This window comes from Bos javanicus, chromosome 1 (assembly GCF_032452875.1).
Source record: "Bos javanicus breed banteng chromosome 1, ARS-OSU_banteng_1.0, whole genome shotgun sequence".
Classification (NCBI taxonomy): Eukaryota; Metazoa; Chordata; class Mammalia; order Artiodactyla; family Bovidae; genus Bos; species Bos javanicus.
In genome coordinates, this window is record NC_083868.1 from 78,385,128 (window position 1) to 78,409,687 (window position 24,560).

The following is a 24,560-nucleotide window of genomic DNA, read 5'->3' on the forward strand; positions in this document are numbered from 1 at the left end:
GACTCTAATTCGTTGCTACCCATTGTAACATTTAAAAGAGAAGCAGTTATCATACTTACAAACTGATAAACTGAAATGCTTTTGCCAACTGTCTACAGCCAGTCAGGCTTGTTTTGCTCTGGGATGGGAGAAACAACTCCCACAAATTAGGCTTCTCCCAGCTTTTCCCCATCAGCAGCCCACAGCTAGCCCTGCAGGTGAAGCTTCCTCCTTTGCCTGGCATCAGACTAACCTATCCATAGGCATAGGGGCACTGTGCCTGGGTCCACAAAACTTGTAGGGGCTCAGGAAATGTTTTAATGTATTTTAAAATCATAAGCAGAGACATCACTTTGCCGACAGAGGTATGTATGGTCAAACTTAACATTTTTCCAATAAGTGAGTGAGTGAGTGATGTCACTCAGTTGTGTCTGACTCTTTGTGACCCCATGGACTGTAGCCTACCAGGCTCCTCCGTCCAGGGGATTTTCCAGGCAAGAGTACATTTTTCCAATAGTCATTTACATTTATGAACGTTGGACCATAAAGAAGGCTGAGAGCTGAAGAATTAATGCTTTCGAACTGTGGTGTTGAGGAAGACTCTAAAGAGTCCCTTGGACAGCAAGGAGATCAAACCAGTCAATCCTAAAGGAAATCAACCCTGAATATTCATTGGAAAAACTGATGCTAAAGCAGAAGTATCCCAATACTTTGGCCACCTGATGTGAAGAGCCAACTCATTGGAAGAGACCCTGATGCTGGGAAAGATTGGGGGCAGGAGGAGAAGGGGACAACAGAGGAAGAGATGGTTGCATGGCATCACCAACTCAATGGACATGAGTTTGAGCAAACTCCGGGAGATGGTGAAGGACAGGGAAGCCTGGCGTACTGCAGTCCACTGGGTCACAAAAAGTCAGACATGACTGAGCAACTGAACAACAACAAAAATCAGAAGAGAAAAATTAAATTTCATGGTCAAAAAATTGTTTTCATTTTTTCTCGTATCAGAGGAAAAAGTGAAATTTGTAGGCCACCCCAAATCTATTGCATTTTGCCTAAAAAACAAACTAGATTATCTAAGTCATAAGATGCTGAACTATGTGCAGTTATAGAAACGTTTTAATAGTGATATTATTATGGTAGAGACATTCAAGAAGGCAAAAGTTTTAGGCTCACGGAAGTCATAATGTGGACCTGACTTGACTCTATATCCTACTACTCAGATTTTCTGCTTAATAGTTCATTCTGGGGCTCCATACTGGACTGTCGAAGCTAGAAACATCCCCACATTCTAGCACTTTCCAATTTCCTTATGAAACTGTGGGTAATCAGTGGCAAATCCATTTGCCCTGGCTCCACTAATCAAGGTTGTTTAAGATTTGCATGGCCTCTGAACAGCATGTAGCCTATGTAAAAAGTGGTTTGCTGAGATGTTTTCCAGGAACTTAGAGTCAGTTTTGTCCAGTTCAAGTTGAACTGGATGGGACCGGCTAGGACCACTGACCCTCCAACTGAGCATGTGCAAGTGTCCATCCACTTGGGGGCCCTTTGATGCCAGATGGCCAAGACTCCACCCTCAGATTTGGGCTAAGTGCCTCCACTGTGAGCATGCAGAGGCCTGTAGTCTGGTTGTGTGTGTCTGTGTGATCAGTCACTCAGCTGTGTCTGACTCTCTGCAACCCCATGGACTGTAGCCTGCCAGGCTCCTCTGTCCATGGGATTCTCCAGCCCAGAATATTGGAATGGATGGCCATTCCCTTCTCCAGGGGATCTTCCCAGCTGAGGGATTGAGCCTGAGCCTGCCGTACTTTCTGCGTTGCAGGCAGATTCTTTACCCTGAGCCAGTAGCCCAGCTGCATGTGCACAGAATGCCAATTGCTGCACCTTTTCCAGTCAACTTTCCCCACACTCCTCATACTCCCCACATCTCCAACCGCCCCACTTCTTTATTCTTCATCACATAAATACTCAGAGTCCCTGACTTGGGGAGGCAGAACTGAGTCTGGCTTGGCTGCCTTGTGAATAAACCCTCTCTTTGCTGCAAACCTCAGAGCATCAGCATTTTTACTTGCTTCGTGTCATACAAAATGAACCTGGCTCTGTAATACTTATTCTGGAAGATTCTGTTCCACTATCCACTGAAATATTTCTGTCCTATAGACAAACTGTACAATCTTAAAGTAATTATTTTTGCTTTCTTAAAATCAAAGGGAGATCCAGAATTAATCACCCTCTAATAAATATATGTTTTGCAGAGAAGTAGATGAATAACCATCCTAAGAACTTATGATCAGCTTGAAAGGAGTCACTGCTTACACTGAGTGGCCACAAAGCCAGCCAGGGGTGAAGAAGGGGGGAGTGTCGGGATTTTTTTCCCCTCTCACAAGAGTTTAATAAAGAACAGTTTGTACGTAACAAAAAGCATCATTTTTTTTTAATTTTATTTGTTTATTTGACTGCTCTGGGTCTTTGTTGCCATACTCAGGCTTTCTCTGTTTGCTCTGCATGGGGGTTACTCTCTAGTTGCAGGGTGTGGGTGTCTTATTGCTGTGGTTTCTCTTGTTGCAAAGCCTGGGGTCTAGGGCATACAGGCTCAACAGTTGTGGCTCATGGGCTTAGTTGCCCCATGGCATATGGAATCTTCCCGGACAAGGGATCAAACCCATGTCCCCTGCATTGGCAGGCAGATTCTTAACCACTGGTGCCTGGGAAGTCCAAAAAGCATCATATTTCATACTTCTGATCAAGACAGCAGGACTGACATTATATAGATACTGGTAAAACTCAGGAGTGTTTCATGGTGAACCACTTCCTAAGGTCATGTACCCTCCATTTCCTCAGCATGACTTTTGCTCTTTGTCCATCTAGTTTTCAGAATGCCTTCCTGGCTTCCTGCTCTCTCTGCCACTCTCAAGAACCTGTACAACCAGCCTCTCCCTTGCTTCCTTTACTGTCTCCTAAGATCTCTAGTAACTGTCCATGGGATTTATTTATTTTTTTAAATTTACTTTTTAATCTTATGCATCCCTAAGGCAATACAATTGTATTGTGATTTCCACAAAGTTTTTGAAATATTAATAGCTACTTGAGTGTTCCCAAGACCATCTCTCTGGACCCTTGGAAAGATAGATCGCCTTGTTAGAGAGCACCAATCTATTCTAACCTCCACATTTTGTAAATAAGGAAACTGAGGCCCCAGTGGATTTTGTGTCTCCTGAACCCTCAGTTTAGTTAATTTTTTGAAAATTAAAGACAATAAAGAATGAAGTTATGGCCACAACAAGATTAAAAATATAGTATCTCGAGGAGTGCTTGTGAACTAACCAGGAGCCTAGAAAAGTCTACGGTTTGTTAATAAGAGCTGCTTCCCACATGCACGTGAGGTGGTGCTGGGCTGGGGAGGAAGTCGACACTTGAGTTCCTGTGGCTTGGGTTGCATTCAAAGATATCAACTGTGTTTTACTGATGGTGACATTTCTATCCACAAGAAGGGGTTAACATTCTCGAGGCACAGCCCCAAAATAAAAATCTGCTTTTAATTCTGACATTTCGTAAAGGTAATTTATGTGAATTTATGTGTGCAGCCTTTCCTGAGTCTCTGTGAACAGCCAAGGGATGTGCAGTGGATACACTGCAACCTCAAAACTCTCCAACAAACCCTCTCCTGTGCCAGTTGAGATAAGAAAACTGTCAGAGTTCTTCACAATTTCACAGTTTGTACATTAGTGATAACATGCCAGTGAGGCTGCTCTGTGTCCTGGGGGAAAGTGGACTTGATGGAGGGTCTCTTGCCTCCCAGCTCCTCCTCTGCCAGGCAGGGCTCTCTGGTCTGTTACTGGAGCTTTCACTCAGTGGAGTGGGGAGGGGAGAATACAGGACCAGGATAAAGAAACATGGGTCCCCACTCCCTCACTGGTTAGTGATAGTGAAAGTCACTCAGTTACATCTGACTCTTCGCAAGCCCATGGACTACACAGTCCATGGAATTCTCCAGCCAGAATACTGTAGTGGGTAGCCTATCCCTTCTCCAGGGGATCTCCCCAACCCAGAGATCGAATCCAGGTCTCCGGCATTGCAGGTGGATTCTTTACCAGCTGAGCCACAAGGCCCTGGGCAATTTCTTCCCCTTCTCTGCATGGCAGTTTCTTCATCTACAAAATGGGGAGCCAGACTTTATGGTTGGCAAATGTGTACTCTTGAAAATGACTAACCGATTTCAATCAAAACAAATTTCATTTATCTGTTTCTGGACTTCTTCTGAAGCTTTCATTTCAGGGGAAAATATATTGAAGTCTGAAAGTTGTTGAACTAAATTATTCCTTCCAGTGCATTCACTCTACAAGATTTAATTTTTCTCCAGTGCCCAGAAGATTCCAGATCTAAGCCTACAAATGTTCCATATGGTTTCCCCTCCCCCCTCTTTAGCTGAGCACGTAAGTTCCCTGTGATTCAACTGTGAGTTCAAAGAAGGAGGATTGGGAAGGCAGTCATGAATTTGGGCGCCCATTGTGGAGAATCTGGGGTGTTTGGCCTCTGACTTCCTCTAATGCAAGCGGGTATGCACAGTGACAGGAGATACTAGTGATACCCACAGTGGAACATTGGACACTCAACCTGTGCCAGGGCCAGAGATAGCCTCAAAACTTATTCTTGCATTTTATTTTATTTTATTTTTATTCTTGCATTTTAGAAGGAACAAATTTTAGAGGTTTTCAGAGCTTCTCACCCAAAATATTAATTTTTAAAGATATTTCCTCGAAAATAATATGTGGAAAAATTGATTAGGATAAGGATACTGATTAGAGAACTTGGAAACATTAGATTCCTTGAAATTAACTTTGCTCACTTCCATCAACACTCCACCATTCACCCAGTCCAGGTTACAATGATGCTGGCATTCTTAACTTCTGCAGTGTTTGTCATGCTGCTCTGTAATCACGTTTACTCTCCTGTCTTCACTCCTGGGCTTGAACAAGTCCGGAGCAGAGACTGTGCTACCCTCCTCTTTGGAGACAGCACTTGGCATGGGATGAACGAGTTCTCAGATGGAGGAATGGATGCCCTGCTTGTTTCTCTATCAGGTCTGAGATCTGAGGGCAAGTCTTATGTCTGATCCATTGTTATTGGTACATTGCCTCATACATCATCCATGAAAGTGAAAGTGAAGTCACTCAGTCGTGTCCGACTCTTGGTGACCCCACGTACTGTAGGCCACCACGCTCTTCCATCCATGGGATTCTCCAGGCAAAAACACTGGAGTGGGTTGCCTTTTCCTTCTCCAGGGGATCTTCCAGACCCAGGGATTGAACCCAGGTCTTCTGCATTGCAGCCAGACGCTTTACCATCTGAGCCACCAGGGAAGCCTCGTCATCCACGAGTGCTCAGTAAATGCTTATGGACTGAGTAATGAAGTTCTTTGTGAGGCCTGAATGGAAACGGCTCTGTACACATCCACTTACAATCAGACACACATCGAAATACATTCCACAGCTCAGAACCTAGTGGAGGTGATGGAAAGAGAAGTGGAAAACTGCAGACATGATAGAGCCAGAATAGGAGAATGTGTGCAAACACAATGGAAACAGAAAATGGAAGTAACAGGGGTGAACAGAGAAAGAGGCTGGAGAGGGTGGAAAGTTAGAGCTATGGAGAAAGGTGCCTCCGGGCTATCTGCATCTTAGAAGGTGGGTAAGGACATTCCTGGCAAAGGTACAAAGGTATGAGATGTGAAAAGGAGGGTGTGTTTGAAGGACAGAGGGTTATATGGTGTGTGAAACTCAGATGTCAACTGCCTGCCTCCAGCCCTTACCCTGGAAGAGCTGGCTGAAGTGAAGTGAAGTCGCTCAGTCGTATCCGACTCTTTGCAACCCCATGGACTGTAGCCTACCAGGCTCCTCCCTCCATGGGATTCTTCAGGCAAGAGTACTGGAGTGGGTTGCCATTTCCTTCTCCAGGGGATCTTCCCAACCCAGGGATCAAACCCGGGTGTCCCGCATTCCAGGCAGATGCTTTAACCTCTGAGCCACCAGGGAAGAGCTGGCTAACACTTGGTTAAAACTACGGGGCTCTCTGACAGTATGGAAGTCTGAAATCCTCCTCACATATCCTCTGTATTCCCTTCTCTCTGCCATCACGCCTCTATCCATGCTAGAATAGGTCCCCCACAGTCACCCCAGATTCAGTCTGGGCTCAATATTGTAAGATTCCACTGGCCTCAAGAACTTCACGAGATTAACAACTTCCTTAAGATTTAGAGCCCTCATGGAGTGGTGAGTCACACTGTGTATAGTCCAACTTTGTCCATTCATCTGTTTCTTCTCTCTTATCGGGATAACAATTTTTGCTTTGTGTGTGTGTTTATATTTGAAATATTTGTGTATTTTGTTAGCATATAATCCTGCAATCCCACTTCTTGGCCTATATCCCAAGAAAACTCTAATTCAAAAAAAACGCATGCACCCCAATGTTCATTACAGCACTTTTCACAAGAGCCAAGCCATGGAAGAAGCCTAAATGTCCACTGACAGATGAAAGGATAAAGAAGATGCAATACACATATATACAGTGGGATATTGCGTGCTGTGTGCTTAATCTCTCAGTCTTGTCTGACTCTTTGTGACCCCATGGACTGTTGCCTGCCAGGCTCCTCCAGGGAATAATATTAGAGTGGGTTGCCATGCCCTCCCCCAGGGGATTTTCCTAACCTAAGGATCGAATCCAGGGCTCCTGCATTGCAGGCAGATTCTTTACCATCTGAGCCACCAGGGACTGGATCAGTGACGTTGATACAACCTCACATGTGACATAGGTAACCAATAAGGACATACTATATAGCACAGGGAACTATACTCAATATTTTTTAATAACCTATAAGAGAAAAGAATCTGAAAAAATATATATATATACATATATATATAAAAATATATATATGTATATATACACACACATACACGTATGTATAACTGAACCATTGTGCTGTACACCTGGAGCTACAATTGTAGCACCAAAAATACTTCAGTTTAAAAACAGAATATGAAAATGTAAAACTTTCAATAAATCTATCATTATCATAAGCAAAAAAAAATAAAAATAAAAACATGAATGCCTACAATTATGTCGTTTATAAATATGCATTTTTCATTGAAACATACTTATCTATTTTATTCACATACCAAGGTCTCTCAGGTTTTCTCCTTCAACATCCCCAAATAAATGGAATTCCCCCACCAAGATGAATTCTGGAGGTAGCTATTACTATAAACCTGTACAAGGATTTGTGATTCCAGGAACACCTGACTGGATTTATATGTCTGAAAAAGTAGAAGAAAGCCAAGCAATAAGCCAGCATCAAGGACAGTGGCTTATCTCAGGTAGAAGCAGAAGTGTCTGATTTGCCTCCGGCATGACCGTGAGGAGCCTGGGGCAGAGAGGGGACAGAAAAGCGGTGGCCTTGTCCTCCTGAGGAGGAGAATGGGTGCATGAATGCTAGGCCACTTCAGTTGTGTCCAACTCCTGGGACTCCATGGACTGTAGCCTGCCAGACTCTTCCGTCCATGGATTCTCCAGGCAAGAAAACAGAGTGGGTTGCCATGCCTTCTCTTCCAGGGGATCCTCCCAAACCAGGGACTGAACCCAGGTCTCATGTCTCCAGTATTGGCAGGCAGGTTCTTTACCACTAGCGCCACCTGGGAAGCTGAGGAGGAGAATAATAAAGTCTAAATCACCAGCCTCCCCACTCCCTCAAAAGAAAGAAAAAAGAAGCGCTTCAGGAATTAACCAGGTTAAAAATGTACTTTGGGGGTCCTAAAGCACTCAAATAGTTTTTTTTTTCCTCTGTACAAGTGAAAAAGAAAGGACCAAGTGAGAAGAATCAACCAAGGCCGAATCATTCAGCCTGCAGCAGCTCTACTTTTTTTCTCTCCAAAGTAATAAGATCCCAGATTTTGAATCTGCTGATTGAGAATGCTTAGAATTCTGGTGACAATGCTTAGAAATTAGAGCTAGCCTCTTTCTCAGTTACTGGGACATCTCAGGGGAGTGTGTGGGTTATGTCTACTAAGGATTACTACCTATCCAGCACTAATCCTGGTCCAGGGAGGGCCACTAGCCTGCATTCCTCAACCAGGTATTCCTGGATGGAGCTCTGTTTAAGGAAGTCACCCCAAAGCCTGGGTTTCCTGCTAAGCCAACTGTGACTGCTGCTCATGAACAGATTTCATGAAATTCAAGTAGAGACATTTAACTAAGTGCTGACAACAGTCTCCCCCAGCCTCCCTACTACCCAGCCTTTGTTATTTTAACAGCATTTTTATTATAAACATTTCTATTGAAGTAGGACATGCACTCAAAAACTCATAAGTGTGCAGGTCAATGAAGTATCTCCAAAATAAACACACCCATAGAACCATCACATAGGTCGAGAAATACCATATTACCGGCACCCTGGTGGGTGATGGAATCTGAGATCACTGCCAGACAGTTTAAATATCATCTAACTCAACACCCTCATTCTACAAATAAGGAAACAGATGCTCCCATGGGAGTAGGTAAGTGATTCCTCTACATGTTTGTAGGAGTTCAGATTATGAGGGTCTTGCCTACCATGCTCAGGAGTCAGATTTTATTTAGAGGGCAATGGGGTAAGTGGCCAGTGACATGATCCGATTTGTATTTTAGGAAGATGAGTCTTCCCTTTGTGAGCTGCATACACTTGAGAGAGCAATACTGAAGAGAAATCAGTTAGTGGACCTTTATTATGATCCCCAAGAGATGAATTAAGGCTGTGGCAAGGAATAGAACAAAGTAGAAAATTCAGTACCTACTAGGGAATTAAAAACTGTAGGACTAGGTGCCTGATTGGTCAGTATCAAGCAACAAGAGGTAATCAGGCAGCTCTCTGACCTGGGAAAATGTAGAGCTGTGATTTCCTTCACTGAGGTTGGAATAAAAAGGAGAATCATATTTACCATAGAGGTAAAAAGATAATAAGTTAATCTTCAGACAAGAAGAATTAGAAGTACCTGATGGCTAACAAAGAGGACAGATTAGTAGACAGTTGTGTAGATAGACCTGGGACTTGGAAGAGAGATATGACTAGGCATAGATACGGGAGTCATAGATTTACAATGTATGATTAAACAATGAAAGCAAAAGGAGATTGCTTATTGAGAGCATCCAGAGTGATTTCTGGCAAACATCACCATGTTAATCAATATAACAGAACTTATCATACCTTAGAACAGTACCTGTTAACTTGCCTTAACTTTCAGTTTCCTCACTAGCATGAAAAATCCCTGATGATAAAGACAGGGTGTTTTGGGGTTTTTTTCCCCTCCACTACAGTTACCGTAGCACTGAGTAGAGCACATGGAAAGCATTGATTATGTACCAACTGAACAAATGGATCCATAATAAATATCCATACTCTATGGAGTATGCATGGCAGAAAATGGAAAGGAGATTCATCCTAGAGAGTCTCTCCTCAGATGTGACGGCACCAGACCTAACAAGGGATGATTTGAAACCCTTTCTTCTAAATCAAGCTCCAAACTCACCAGTTCCTTCAAGCAACTTAGAAATGCAATTTGTCCTATGCTGTCCAGGCACCACAATCTTTTTTTTATCAACCAGTTCTTTAATCATTGCTTGTAACTGGTCTCCATGAGCAGATCGTGAGCTCCATGAGTGAAGGAAATACGCCCATCTCTGTCCCCTTGGATGCCCACAGAACACTGGACCTGTGTTTGGTACAGTGATCTCAGGCACAGAGGGTGTCTCAGAAGATGTTGGCACCATGAGAAACACAGAACAAGGAGAAACTCACTTCACCTGAAAATACCCCATGGGTAAGTGACAAATATGAAACCTTCTCCTAAGAGCTGGATGGAGGGAATAGAGGAGAGCCTATCTGAAAACCAAAGGGCAACATTCTTCCAGGAGCAGACATTTGAAAGGGGTAGAAAAAGACCAGAAAGGAGAGCCTCTAGTATCATAAAAACAAGACTGCTACCTTCTCATCTTGTGGGTCACCATGACTGAAGAACAATTTGCATTTTCAAAATGAAGTATACATTGAGTTCCTAAAATGTTGAATGTTAAACAAGACACCTCATTAAACAATACTAAGGGATGTAAGAAAGTGTTAGAGAAATACTCTAAGGCGACTTTGACCTGTTTTCAGTCCTCCTAGGTGAGAGTGTAAACACCTGAAATTCAGTCTGTTCTACAAGGTGCAAAAAGATCTACATAGGTCCAGAGAGTTCCACCAGGGAGAGAGAAAAGATAAGAGAACTAGAACAAAGGAGTAGCTCTCAAGAAAATAATGAGGGCCAGGGAACAAGTATGGAGCAATGAAAGCAGTTCTGTCTCAAGAGTGACTTTCAGATTCACTATAAATGATTTAAGTGGACAGCTCAGAATGCTAAGAATAAAAACTGTTCATTCTTTAGCATTATAGTATATATAGTGTGTATATATATACACATATATACTCTCTATACTCTCTATGGGCTTTCCCAATGGTTCAGCGGTAAAGAATCCATCTGCAATGCAGGAGACACAGGTTCAGTCCCTGGGTTGGGAAGATCCCCTGGAGAAGGAAATCCCCTGGAGCAACCCACTCAAGTATTCTTACCTGAGAAATCCCATGGACAGAGGAGCCTGGCAGGTTACAGTCCATGGGGTCATGACTAAGCACACATGCATACTCTCTATATACGCACTGTATACACAATACATATATACTCACTATAGCATATTGTATATATAGGTTTTATTCTATTCTATTTTATTCTATTATCTTGCTGAAGGTAATTAGATACTAGACGCAGATGAAGAACAGTAACATCCATCAAAAAAAGCCCTTTTCTTTTTTCTGTATTTCAGCAAGAAAAAAAAAGCAAAAAATATGTGCCTAAAAAATAGAATTATATTCACATATAAGTGCATTATATTAGAAAGTGAGGATAAATGTATATTTATGTGTGACCTGCTACTATTACTATTAAAGCAATAAGCCAAAATAAGTAGTAAATGCACTGAGAACATGAAAATGCTACCTTGATAATCAGATTTCCTTGGTCCTGTGAGTGTGTATCTCCAGGCTGGCTTACTGGTTAATGTTTGGTTTTGACCAGCCTTTCTGTAAATGTATGGCTTTACTCAGAGTGATCAAGAGAGGAATAGAGTATGGACCAGGGAAACCATGATTAAGTGTGGTCAGTAACATCATCTTCATATACAAGTGTACACATATGTAGTAATACTTTATTACAACCTCTTTATCTGTGAAAATGTGCACGAGAAGACCTGTCCGACTTACTATCTGAGATTTTTTTTGTAAAGATCAAATTTTTTAAAAAGTTGTGAAAGTGTTTTGTAAATGATGGAGTGTCTTGATCTTCAATCTTCTGAAGAGCCATTAGTATATTAGCATAGAAAGAGGAGGCAAGAAAACAATACTTAAGCAGTGTGGTTGGCAGTCTCTGAAAGATGCCAAAGGGAAAGTAACATTGTCCAAAGGTTTTAGGGAAGGTTAAGTCTGTATTGACAAAGTTGAAACCATCGGCAAGATGTGGGGTGATGGTGAGGAGAGGCCATGTATTTAGATGAGGGATGTTCCAAGCTATCCCAAAAGGCCATGTTCCCACTCAACCCTGGGGGCCAGATGGAAACCAAAGCCCACAGGGCCAGAATTTGATGTTATCCAAGTTACTTGTACACATACTTCCTTATGTCAGTTCCTGCTCTAGAGTATTCCTTCAGACTGTAAAAGTGGTGAAAAAACATCTGTGGCTAATATATGTCCTATTTGTAATGGAGAAATTCAACTCAATGGATAAATTTGACCACTTCTTTGAACTTCTTTGTTGAGATAAGTGTCGCCAAAATAGATTAGTTCAGAGTATTACTATTAGGCAGTATCTCTGCATCTAAGAACTTCAGCCATGACACTGCATGGTATTTAAAGAGATCACTGAAAACTCTGACACATCACCAAAATATATTCCCTGTTATCTGTGAGGGAAGTTCCGTTTTTTTTCTTTATGAGTTGGGACCAATCTATAATATGCAATACGTTCTGAGTTTATGTTATTCATTACTTCTTCTCTTGCATCTCACCGAAAATATTAACAGGTAATGCCAGATTCCAAACACCATTAATGTCTGACTGTAAAACTCAGTGATTCTCCTACCAATGCCCAGCCAGTGGATAAACTTGCTAGAAAATACTATAGAGAGGGCTTTCCTGTTGAGAGTGACTGAGAGTAGAATCTCAAATCTAGGAGTGACCTTATGTAGTGCAACATCACATCCAAGAAGCTTCTCTAAGCTGGTTGCTTTGATTCTCGAATAATGTTACTTATCTATAGACTTAGGTCTCATGACCAAGGAAGTGGAATTAGTCAGTACATCATTAGAAACTGCACTGGTATACTTTAACATATGAAATAAAGAGATCATTTAAAATAAGTGATATAGCTAGCTATCTTTTTAACTCATCATCTTCCTGTAGAGACTCTAAGTACATTCCTTATGCTAATGCCCTTTTTAAATAGTGAAACTATTTTATTTATAATTTATTTTTAATCACTAAACTACCTAATTGTAGTTTAGATAAAATATTTTGTAACTGTTATAATTAACACTGTACAAATACAGTAGAAGATACGCAGTACATTTTTTAAAGTTATAAAATAGGACATAGCATGATTTTAGTTTTTATCAAAATAAAATATGGTTATGTATAACTAATACAAATGTATTCAAGAATATCCACACAAAAATGTTAGCAAAAGTTTTCTCTGGGTAATTTGGATTATATAGGTGTTTTTTATTTCTTTTTTACTTAATTATATTTTCTAATTTTCTACAATGAAAATGTTATAAAGAAGATGAATAAGAAAAAAAATTGATACTAGTCAGAAAATTTGAAAACACAAAGATTTTTTTGTACTCACATTTTCATCACAAATTACCTGTTCTCCAGTATAAGGAAAAACTAAATTGTTTCATAGAGTAAATACATCAAAATTCAGCCCTTAGAAATTTTCCAAAAATTAAAGTCAAAAGACTAAAATTCATACCCAAATATTTCCCTGTACATGGATAGTTGCATTTTGGGGCAATGACTTTCACCTGCCTACTAATATGCCAAAGCCACATTCAGGAAATAAAATCAAAGAAGAGAGATGGAGAAAGATAATGTATCTTGGGCAAGTTTTATCACAAGAAGTTATGAAACTGCTATGTGGGCTGAAAAGTTAAAAACTCTTTATGTAAATTATGTGATGAAACAAGGGAGGAGAAATATTTGTCTTAGAGAGATAAGTCCAATGCACCTCCAGTGAACAGATTTTCTGAAAACAAAGGCCTTAGTTACAGAGGGACTGGACAGAATAATTTGGCAGAAGTTTTAGTTTTCCCAGCAAAGGTTCATAGCAACTGACATGGAGTTGGAGAGAAAAGGGATGGCAGTGACCCTGTTTCAAAGAGTGACCTGGGAGGGTGGTCATTGAGAGGCTGTGGAGGGGAGCCATTCCACAGCACCCTAACCTTGACCTAGGCCAGCTTCAAAAACTGGTCTGAAACAAACTAGAGTAAAACAATTTTCCCTTTTCCTCCTGTGTTATGCCAAAAGAATTATAATCATAAAGTAGCCCATCTTTCTTTGAAAAAATGTCAAGAGCAAATGCCCGGCCAAGGGAGTCCATATCCCAAAATAGAGCCCTGCTGCTGCTAAGGCGCTTCCGTCTTGTCCGACTCTGTGCAACCCCATAGACAGCAGCCCACCAGGCTCCACCCTCCCTGGGATTCTCCAGGCAAGAACACTGGAGTGGGTTGCCATTTCCTTCTCCAATGCATGAAAAGTAAAAAGTGAAAGTGAAGTCGCTCAGTCGTGTCCGACTCTATGAGACTCCATAGACAGCAGCCTACCAGGCTCCTCTGTACATGGGATTTTCCAGGCAAGAGTACTGGAGTAGGGTGCCATTGCCTTCTCCAAATAGAGCCCTAACTTCCTTTTAAGCCTGCTAATCCTTCCATGACTCCTCTGACATGGGTGCTTCTTGAAATACATTCTCTCTCTTAATAGAGATGACACTACTTATGTTGACCAGATGTTTTTTGTTTTTTTCTTTCTTTTTCTTTCATGCCTTTTCCTCAATTTTTGCAAAATTTTGATTATTGTTTGTTTTCCATTAAGCTTCAATTCTGTTTGGGAGTTCAGCCAATCAGTAGGAGCAGCTAAAACCACACAATTTAATTTCTTCCATTGGAACCTCAAAGGTGTCTTCACTTTTGATTTAAACAACTTTGTGGGTGATGTGTCAAGATCACTCACCTACAACTCAAAGACATAATAATGTTTGGAGAATTAATTAAGTCAGCCTTTCCACAAGATAATAGATAAGGAAGAGGAAAGACATAAATTGATTCATTTCATGTAATCAATTCCTGTATTAGGAAGTAGGCTGGCACAGTAAAGAAAGCTTTGGAGTCAGACAGATCTGGGCTTCAATCCAGACTCCACAACTTACCAGCTGCCTAAGGTTGGATACCAATTTAAAAATCTTGAGCTTCAGTTTTCTCAAACGTGAAATGGATCCAATATTTAACTTGTAGGATGATATAAAAATTAGAAGAGCTAATGGATCTAAAGATTTGGCAAAGTACATAAAATATAGTAGGTTTTAAAACACAGTTTTAAATGTTTGAGGAAAAGGAAGGCTAGAAGGAGTCTAACAACTGAATCTATGATAGAGCAACTTGAAAAATTGGAAGAAAACTACATGATAATCATGATGGTAGAAAATGCCTTAATGTAATAGGAGTTAGGAACCTGGATTTAGATGCAAGTCACATCTCTCTGGGCATCGTTTTTTCACCTATACTAGGAGAGTACTGAAGCACTTGGCTCCCATGTTCCTCCAGCTGTGCTAGTCTAGAACTCCACATGGATCTTATGGGAAGCCTCCATTCTAAGTCAAGGTGGAGAGCTAGGAGGTTATCTACAGAGCATCTACAAATATAAAAAATAATTAGGCTAGAATATATTTAATTTTATCACATTTATCCCACTGGAAATCAAAACTTTCTAATCCTTTGTTGCATGTTTAAAGAAAAGTGCATCTTTAAGAGCATCCTAGATAAGAAATCAATAACAACAGGACCAAGTTATTAGCTTATTTTTGCTTTTTGTACTTAACAGGCAAGGAACACTGAATGATAAGAACCTCTTGCTTGGTTTCATTAGCCATTTCCTCTTAAGCAATGAGACTGGCACTTCAGAGACGACTGACCTTCCTAGGTTGGGGCATCATCCAGCTACAACTGGTCCACCCAGAGTAAAAATTTCCCTCCCACCCAACCAATCACCACACTGTGAGCAATATTCTCGTCTCTGAAATAACCCAGTCACAGCTTCCTAGATCCTTGCATATCATGAAGCCTTCCACTAGAGTTTATCTCATCTAGAACAAGGGATTTTATCTTTGTCAATTAACTACATGACCACACTTCAAAAAGAATAAAACTAGATCTTCTTGCATGGAGTTTTGAACCTAGAATAGATTATGATTTAAGTATCAATCCTAAATTAGAGATATTTATTCTATCACACTATATGCACACACTCAGAGTGGAATATTATGCAACTCTTACAGATCACATGTTAAGATATTAAATGACAGATAAAAATTCATAGAATAACTCTAAGTGAAAAGTAGGGTTCTAAGTTGCACATACCCTATGGTTTTATTTTTAAAACCAAAATTTTATATAAATAGGCAAAGAAAAATATTAGAAATTAACATATTTAAGTGTTAAAGGCCGTTTATCTTTAGGAGGGAGTAGTTGTAAAAGACATCATAGAGTAAGGATTCTCCAGGCAAAAAATTGGAGTAAGTTGCCACGTCCTCCTCCAGGGGATCTTCCCAATCCAGGGATTGAACCCGTGATTCTTACGTCTCCTGCAATGACAGGTGGGTTCTTTACCACTAATGCCACCTGGGAAGCCCTAGACAAATATTAATTGACATGAAAAGATATATTATTATAAAGCAGAAATGTAGCTTATAAAATGATATTAAAAATCACCCACACATGCATTGGAAGCACAAGTACCAAATGTTATAAATGATTAGCTCTGCATGACTAGCTTATGGATGATTTTTACTTTCTTTTTTATATCTTTCTAAATTTTCCAAAATTTTTGGCACTGAGCATACATTATACTTACGATTGAGGGAGAAAACTTTTTCAAGGAAATCTACCAAGTGAATATAAATCAAACTCACAGGGTTATGGGTACAAAAGAAATTGATTGAAATAGAATAAAAAAGCAAAGACCCCAAAAAGCGGTGGGTAAAGAAGCAATCATACAAGAAATCTCATTCAAAGGTAATGTGACGGAAGAAGCTTTGGAAGGGCTCCATCCTAGTCAGAGATTACTATTCCTGTGGGCTATGGAAACATAGCTACTTTTAAAGTCTATCTAATAATAGTTCAGCCCTACCTCCTTAAAGAAGTTTTCCCTAGCTACCAAAACTCATTTGCAACACAAGGACCTTCTCAGCAAGATGAAGCACCTCAACATGATGAAGATGAAACATGCACCGCTAAGGTGAGTGCCCTTTCCCCCCGGGGCACTACAAACTCCTCTAGCTAAGAAACCATCCTCTGGCTGCTTTATATCTCACCTTTCTGCCAACATTGAGTGTTATGAACAAAACAGATGCTTAGCAAATATTTAAGATATACACTAGATAGGGTATGGCAAAAGGACAACAGAGGAGCATGGGAGACCTGAAGGTAACCAACTGAGTGGTTGGTTACCATATATTGGATATATGGCCTTAAAATAGAATGAGAGATTCTGGTGACTTGACAATGAAGAAACAATGATAACACAGGCAAAGAACTACTGAATTGATAAATGTTCATTTATCTGCGGGGATGATGTTAATGATTCTTTGGACCCATTTAACTTTTCTTACTGCGTTACAGGCCATACATAAAAAGCCAAAGAAAGAAAAGAAATCTTTCCTTAAACCTACCATGCAGAGAAAATGAAAGTGAATCGTTTTGATATATATCCTTTAGGACATTTTCCTGTAGATAATGTCATTTTTTTACTTTGAAAACTGAGTTATGCTGTAAATATCATTTCAAAAGCTGTCCTTTGCACTTTACGCATCAACAATGATGCTGACAGTGACGATGGTAGCAGCGTTTATGAAGCACTGACTGTGTACTGAAACTGGGTTTTAACAGCATTGGCTCATTTCACACTCCCCAAAGCCCTGTGGTCCAGGTCTTACATTGATCTTCACTTTACAGAGCAGCACACTGAAACTTAGGCTTCCTAGATGGCACTAGTGGTAAAGAACTCAACTGCTAGTGTAAGAGATGAAAGAGACGTGTATTCAGTCCCTGGGTTGGGAAGATCCCCTGGAGAAGGGCATGGCAACTTACTCCAGTATTCTTGCCTGGGAAATCCCATGGACAGAGGAGCCTGGTGGGCTGCAGTCCATAGGGTCCCAAGGAGTCAGGCTGAAGTGACTTAGCATGCACGCATGCACACTGAAATTCAGAAAGGTTGAGAAATTTGCTCAAAATTGCACAGTCAGTGATAAGACCTTTAAGTTGGTCAAATATCTCTCTGACCTCAAGCCCCTATTTTCCACCACTGTGCTATACTACTTAGTTCATGAACAAGTTTCTACAACAGCACGTTATGCTTGTATGCTATGCTATGCTAAGTCACTTCAGTCGTGTCCGACTCTGTGAGACCGCAGAGACAGCAGCCCTCCAGGCTCCCCTGTCCCTGGGATTCTTCAGGCAAGAACACTGGAGTGGGTTGCCATTTCTTTCTCCAGTGCATGAAAGTGAAAAGTGAAAATGAAGTTGCTCAGTCGCGTCCGACTCCTATCGACCCCATGGACTTCAGCCTACCAGGCTCCTCCGTCCAAGGGATTTTCCAGGCAAGAGTACTGGAGTTGGGTGCCATTGCCTTCTCCTATGCTTGTATAGGATTCCATTATATGATCATCCATATTTATTTAACTCATCCCTTACTAATCACTAATTGCTTCACTGTTGTAGTGACTATGCAATGAAGATCCTTACAGGTACAATTTTTCATAATCCTTAATTTTTTCCTCTGTTTAAATTCTTAGAAATGAGAATGCTGGGTCAGAGAATTTGTAGATTTAAGGTTCTTGATATACATGGCTAAATTACCCCTCCCAGAAATGTTGTAGCTATTTAAGTCTTAGCAGGCCATGAAGCCTATTTACATGTGGAATCTCTTAAAAAAAAAAAAAAATTCATAGATACAGAGAACAAATTGGTGACCACATGGCTACATGTGGAGGGTGAGGGGTGGGCTAGATGGATAAAAGGAGTCAAAAAGTACAAAAGGTATAGACTTCCAGTTCCAAAATGAATAAGTCTTGAGGATGTAATGTATAGTATGATGACTATGGTTAATAATACTATATCGCATATTTGAAAGTTTTTGAGAGATCTTAAAAGTTTTCATCACAAGAAAAAAATTCATAAGTATGTGGGTGAAGAATAGCAACCAGACTTATTGTGGTGATCAATTCCCAATTTTTACAAGTATTAAATCAATATATTATGTATCTGAAACCAACATAATATTAGATGCCAATTTTACCTCACTTTTTCAAAAATTACAAAGTTTTTTAAAAAGGATATAAAGTCCATTTTTCTGCAGATCAGGAGAGGACTTACAATTTAAAATTTTCTACTTGGCAATAAATAGTTTTTATAGTTCAATATTTGTTTTAATTTGCAATATTTTTTTTTAGTTGTGAGACTGACAGCTTGGGGGGTGTGTAGTCTAGACATTTTTATTAGTTTCATCTTCTTTGTCTTATTGATTGTCAAGAATTCTTCATTTGTTAAACATATTAACAATCAAAGGAATGTCTATGGCATCAACAGCTGTTAATGATTGTACTTGTACTCCTGAGGCTTATAGGCATGAGTAATGATGGTGTTAAATTTTCAACATGGACATATCCATTATACAGGTTTATGTATTCCTAACTACAGAGCAAAATGAACTGTACCAGCTGGTTTCCAAGTTATAGATCTGAATTGCCTCATTCATGCATTAATTTTGTTTACAGGAAGATCTTAACTTGGATACTCTACTTTTTTCCTTATACAACTTAGATTAACCTTCAGTATGAAACTCGACATGGCACAAATTGTTTCATTTAATTTATTAATTCAAACACATTTTGGGGGGAACTTCTCTGTGCCAATAACTGTGCTAAGGTAAAGAGAGAGAGGTGGAAAGTAGAAGAAAACCTACAAATATAATGTCTTTCTGTTTTAAAGAGCAACTATAGGTGAAAGAACTAGATCTGCAAATAGATAATTGTAAGACGGCCAGACAAAGCCTAGATAGTAATCTGTAAAAGTGTAGGAAGAGCGTTCTAGGGGCATCACAGTGTCACACTGAGCTGTCCAGATACATGTAATTTTGGACAAAATAAAGCAGACACCAAGGACCCAGTATGACCTACTGCTGAAGAGTAAGTGCTATATTTTACTCCATGAGTTTCCTTTTGGTGCCATCAAGGATGGGACAGAACACCTGCCACCAGCTAGTAGGGTGGCGCTGGGAGAGGGGGAAAATGGTCCCCCTTTACTTTGTGTAAAGTTTTTTATTCTGGGCATTGAGGACAAATTGAAATTATAATAAAAATAATCATAGTTTAGATATGTTGTTGTTCAGTAGCCAAGTCATGTCTGACTCTTCACGACACCATGGACCAGTCCTCTCTGTCCTCCACCATTTCCAAGAGTTTGCCCAAGTTCATGTCCATTGCATTAATGATGCCATCCAACCATCTCATCCTCTGTTGCCTCTTCTCCTTCTGCCTTCAATCTTTTCCAGCATCAAGGTCTTTTCCAATGTTTCAGCTGTTCTCATCATGTCGCAAAACATTGAAACTTCAGCTTCGGCATCAGGTACACAAAAATGAAATTAGGTGGCCATTGAGAATCTGGTCTCAGACACGTCCCTGCACCACTGAGAAACTGAACTTTCTTTACCCAAGGACACCACCAGCTGTATTCAGAACAATAGCCAACAACTGCAACTTTATGGACTCAAGGTCCCACTTTGTAACTATTAACCATTTCAGGCCCCAACCAATCCTTGCTTAACAAGCATTCTCCCTTCTCATCAGCTGCAATTGTGATTCTTGATAAACAACTTATGTAACTAACCGTGGCCTTGCAGTTTTTGCCTTTATAAGCTTCCTCCATTTTGCAATCCAGCAGAAAACAATTCAGGTGCTTCTTGAATCTTTGTCTTCCAGGTTGCAGTTTTAACAAACCCCAAATAAATGTCTGTTTATTTCTAACAAGTCTCTGTTACTGAAATTTTTGTTAGTAACATGCATTGTTCAGGGCTGTGTCAAAATAACATGTGTTTCACTGTATCCCTGAGTATACAGTAGCAATATCCTGACCCAGAAATGTGTGGCTGGAACTCCATGTAAGCAAAGAATTTTAACAGTGTATCAGCCTCAAGTGGACAGAAAGCAGACAGTATTAAGGATGCATCATGAACGTGGATAAGTAGACACAAATTCACTACTAGATGAAGAGATTGATGTGAGAATCAGTCCAGGACTACTGGCATAAGAAAGGACATTCCCATCTTCCAGAAAACAGATGGTTCAACCTGAAGCCCTGAGTTGACCGTATTTGGAAGTTTCAAGTTTCCACTGATGCAGATGCTAGGTTCTAGTTCCCTCCCAGGGCCCCAAACATCCTGCATTTGGTATAACACACCTGCAGTTTAGGGCACATACCTGAGAAGTGTGAATTCCTGGGATTTAAGAAAGGTCCTTAAACCATAACAAAAATGAAACTTTCTAGAGCTTTATAGAGAGTTCTAAAGCTGCATGTGATCTCCAAAATTATCTGTTTAGTATGAGGCAGTGGCAGTGAAGAAAAAAATGAATTCAACCTTTTGGACCCAGGTGTGAGTTTCATCTGGTATTAGTTTGCTGTGTGATTTGGGGCAGATGACTTCAACCCCCTGAAAAAAATGTAAGACAAAAAGTTTACCAGGACTACCTACAGGTGTGTGTGTGTGTGTGTGTGTGTGTGTGTGTGTGTGTTGGTCACTCATTCGTATCTGACTTTTTGTGACCCTATGAACTGTAGCCCATCAGGCTCCTCTGTCCATGGAATTCTCAAGGCAAGAATACTTGGAGTGAGTTGCCATTCCCTTCTCCAGGGGATCTTTCCAACTCAGGGATTAAACCTAGGTCCCCTGTATTGCAGGTGAATTCTTTACTGTCTGAACCACCAAGGAAGCCCCACTTACAGGTGTAGGACAGAGAAATACTCTGAAGTTACGATCTCTACAAAAGTATATTTCTATCATCTTTCTTTCATCATAAGAGAGGCAGGGGAGAAAAGCCTCTTTCTTTCCCTCCTAGGTTGTATCCAATTTCTCTGGCTCTATTTATAAATGGGATCCTTGAAAGAAATTTACCAGCACCAATTCCCTTTTTCTCTTGAATGCAGCTCATCTCTCTGACATCAACTCATCTGCCTCTCAGCAACATATGTGCCATCCAACCCCTCTCTTCTCCTTGGATGTCTCCTTCATTTGGATCCCAACACACATCACTATCTCCTAGTGTTCACCCTCCACTTCCACTGCTCCTCCTCCATCTCTTTTGGTTGCCATGGAACCGGAGGGACTAGAGAGTGGTAAGAATGGTAGGAGTGGTCTGCTCTAGAGTGCAGACAATAAAGGGATGATGTATTGTCTACAGAAATGGCAACTGAAAAATGTTTTTCATTATTGCCATGTGCTGGCGATTCTAAAGCACCTCAGTGAAAAAATCCTTCTCTCTGCTGATGAAGACCACCCCCACCATGCCCTTTCCCCTTTAGTGCATGTTAACTAGATTCTCCCCACTTCCCTAATCCAAAACTTTATAGTGCCTCAAAAGTCAGCCCTTAAACCTCTTCTCTCTTCCATCTATATTGACTCCTTTGAAGATCTCATTTAATTTTATTGCTGTAAATAGTATGTATCTATTGATGACAACCACTTTTTATCTTCAACTCAGATAGCCTCGCTGAATCCAAGGTTCATATATTTAGTCACTACTCAACATCTCCAGTGCCTTCCTGGCCAAAATAAGCTCCTGATGCTCTTTCAAAAACCTGTTCCTCTCACGGTCTTCTCCATCTCAGATGAAGGCCGCTCCTTCCTACCAGTTGCTCCACAAATTCTTGGAGTCAAAAAAAAAAAAAAAATTCTTGGAGTCATTCTGGTCTCCTTCCTGTCTCATTACTCCCCCGGCAATCAATCAAACACAAGGTCTAAACACTTGTCAACACCTCCGCCATACCCGCTTGTCCAAGCTTCCACAGCAATCATCTGGATGATAGGAAAAGGTCAAAGTAAAATTAAAACTTGTCATTGTAAGGAGTCTCACTGAGCATCTGGGTTTAGTCCCCAAAATGACACAGTTAACACTTATACTTAGGGCTGCCCAACACAATTCACTACAGGTAGTAACCAGTGAAAGAGTTAAAGCCCCAGAGATCACTGGCCACCCGGCCTTGTGCACACTGTGTCCCCTTTCTGAGCCTCAGTTTCTCTATTTTGAATAAGTTAATTGCTTAAGTGATCTCTTCAAGACCCTTACAGGCAGAAAGATACTAAGAATATACCAAGCGTGCTAAAAATTACACTGCATTGTGGTGGGCCCACAGGGATGAATATTAGCACTGTCAAAACAAACTCAAATAGACACACACGCACGCACACATCCACAAAAGAAACATTTCCTTCCGCAACTAAGAACGATATAACCTTCAGAGCATGAAGAGGAAAATGATAGCCAAAATTAGTATCTTAAAAAAATAAACTACATAATCACTGAAGATGAGATTTTCTTAAAACTGTAGAACAATGAGATATAATGATAGCTGTCATAAGAGAGGAAATTGCAGGAGTCAATTTGAAAAGATTTGGGAGTGTTCCCTCCTCCCATTGAGATTTGGTTTTCCACATACCACAGTAAGACAGAAAAGCTAAAATATTTCCCTAGGGCCATTGTGATCAGTGCCTCATAACACTGTTGACATTAAGAAAGTGTCATTCAGCCCCAAATGAAAGCCAGAGCACGTGTCAGGCTCCATGTAGTCATCTCCTCCAATTTGCATATCAGTGTTCAGTTAACAAGGCCCCTTTATGTACAAATTCTCATTCGTCCTCTAAAAATAGTTTGATGAAGCCTAGATATCACTATGAAATCTCTCTGTCTCTCAGATGAATTGAAAATATCCCTCCCAATCTCCCTGCAAGAAAGGAGCACCTTTTCTTGGCAGCTTAGGAAACACATTCACTTCTCTTGGCTTTTTGAGATAAGGTGTGACCTGCCTGGGCTGGGGGGTGGGGGGCCTGCAGTAGAGGGAGAGAAAAGGAGGCATCAGATCTAATCTTGGCCTCAGTCTGCAGATCAAACTTGAACAAATCACTTCAATTCACTAAGCTTCAGTTCCTAAGCCACTGAATAGAGAAAATTACTTCTATCCCACCATTCTTACAGTGCAGTTAAGATCAAAATCAATAGAGAGATAAGTATGTCAGGGGATTTTATAGGCTGAAAAATGCTGGTCTACAAATATCATCAACCCTGAGCAGTAAGGAAAAATGGAACATTTTTTTCATTGGGTCACAGAGAATATGATTCTAGATGGAAGTACAAGGCAAGGGTGGAGGGGACCTGAGACACAAGTTGGGGACAAGATAAATCAGTTCATAGAGAGAAGCCCCATCTCTTTGTGGAACCAGTGGAAAGCCAGCTGGCCTTACCTGGCTAGACTCTTGCTGGTACTCAAGGATGTGTTCTCCCTGGACGAAGGGGGCCAGACCACAGACAGTGGCCAGTGGAGCTGTGGTTGGCTCAGAGGAAGTCAAACAAGAGGGTGTTCTTGTGCTCTCACCCCACTCAAGCTGAAAAAGTCTTGCTGACCGACAGGGCTGAGGCTGATGTGATCAACCTTCAACAAAGGGTCAAATGAAAAGACCGGGGATGTTTACAAGGAGGAACTCCACCTGTCAGAGGCGGGGAACTGGGTTTGTGGGAGGGGCCTTTCCTGTTCTACAATGACACATCTCTCTCTTCTGTCCTCTGTCTCAAGAAGTCCTGGATTTTTCTGCCTACTCCCTCTTTGATTCAACTCTCCTGATGGGATGGACAGAAGCAGCCTGCCATCCACTCCTCCCCAGCATCTGTACAATAAGAAAGCTTAACCTTGAAGACTACGCTTCTTTTATTAATGTTAATAAATAAACATTATTTATTAATGGATTGATTTTTTGGATGTTTATGATTTTGAGCATCATCACTTTCAGCTCAGGAGAGGAGAGGCATGAAGAGCAGTATGTCTATGAGAACAAACACAAACTGTTTAGTCAGTATTCCTGGTAGAGTACTTGCCACATGACACTGTTTCCCTTTTAAGTGGATGTCCCTTTTACTAGACTGTGAGTTCCTTGA

General features: G+C 40.7%; 1 protein-coding gene across 2 annotated transcripts in view; it reads right to left on the reverse strand.

Annotated features, from left to right (window-relative positions):
• Positions 1 to 24,560, reverse strand: part of TPRG1 (tumor protein p63 regulated 1) — a 210,506-nt gene that overhangs the window by 139,066 nt on the left and 46,880 nt on the right. The window contains exon 1 of one of the 2 annotated variants that reach the window (XM_061413107.1): positions 23,873 to 24,037. The exons of the other annotated variant lie outside the window; for it this stretch is intronic. The gene's annotated coding sequence lies outside the window, so the exon portion shown is untranslated. Of the gene's footprint in view, positions 1 to 23,872; positions 24,038 to 24,560 lie in introns of those variants that run through there. 2 annotated transcript variants of the gene reach the window in all.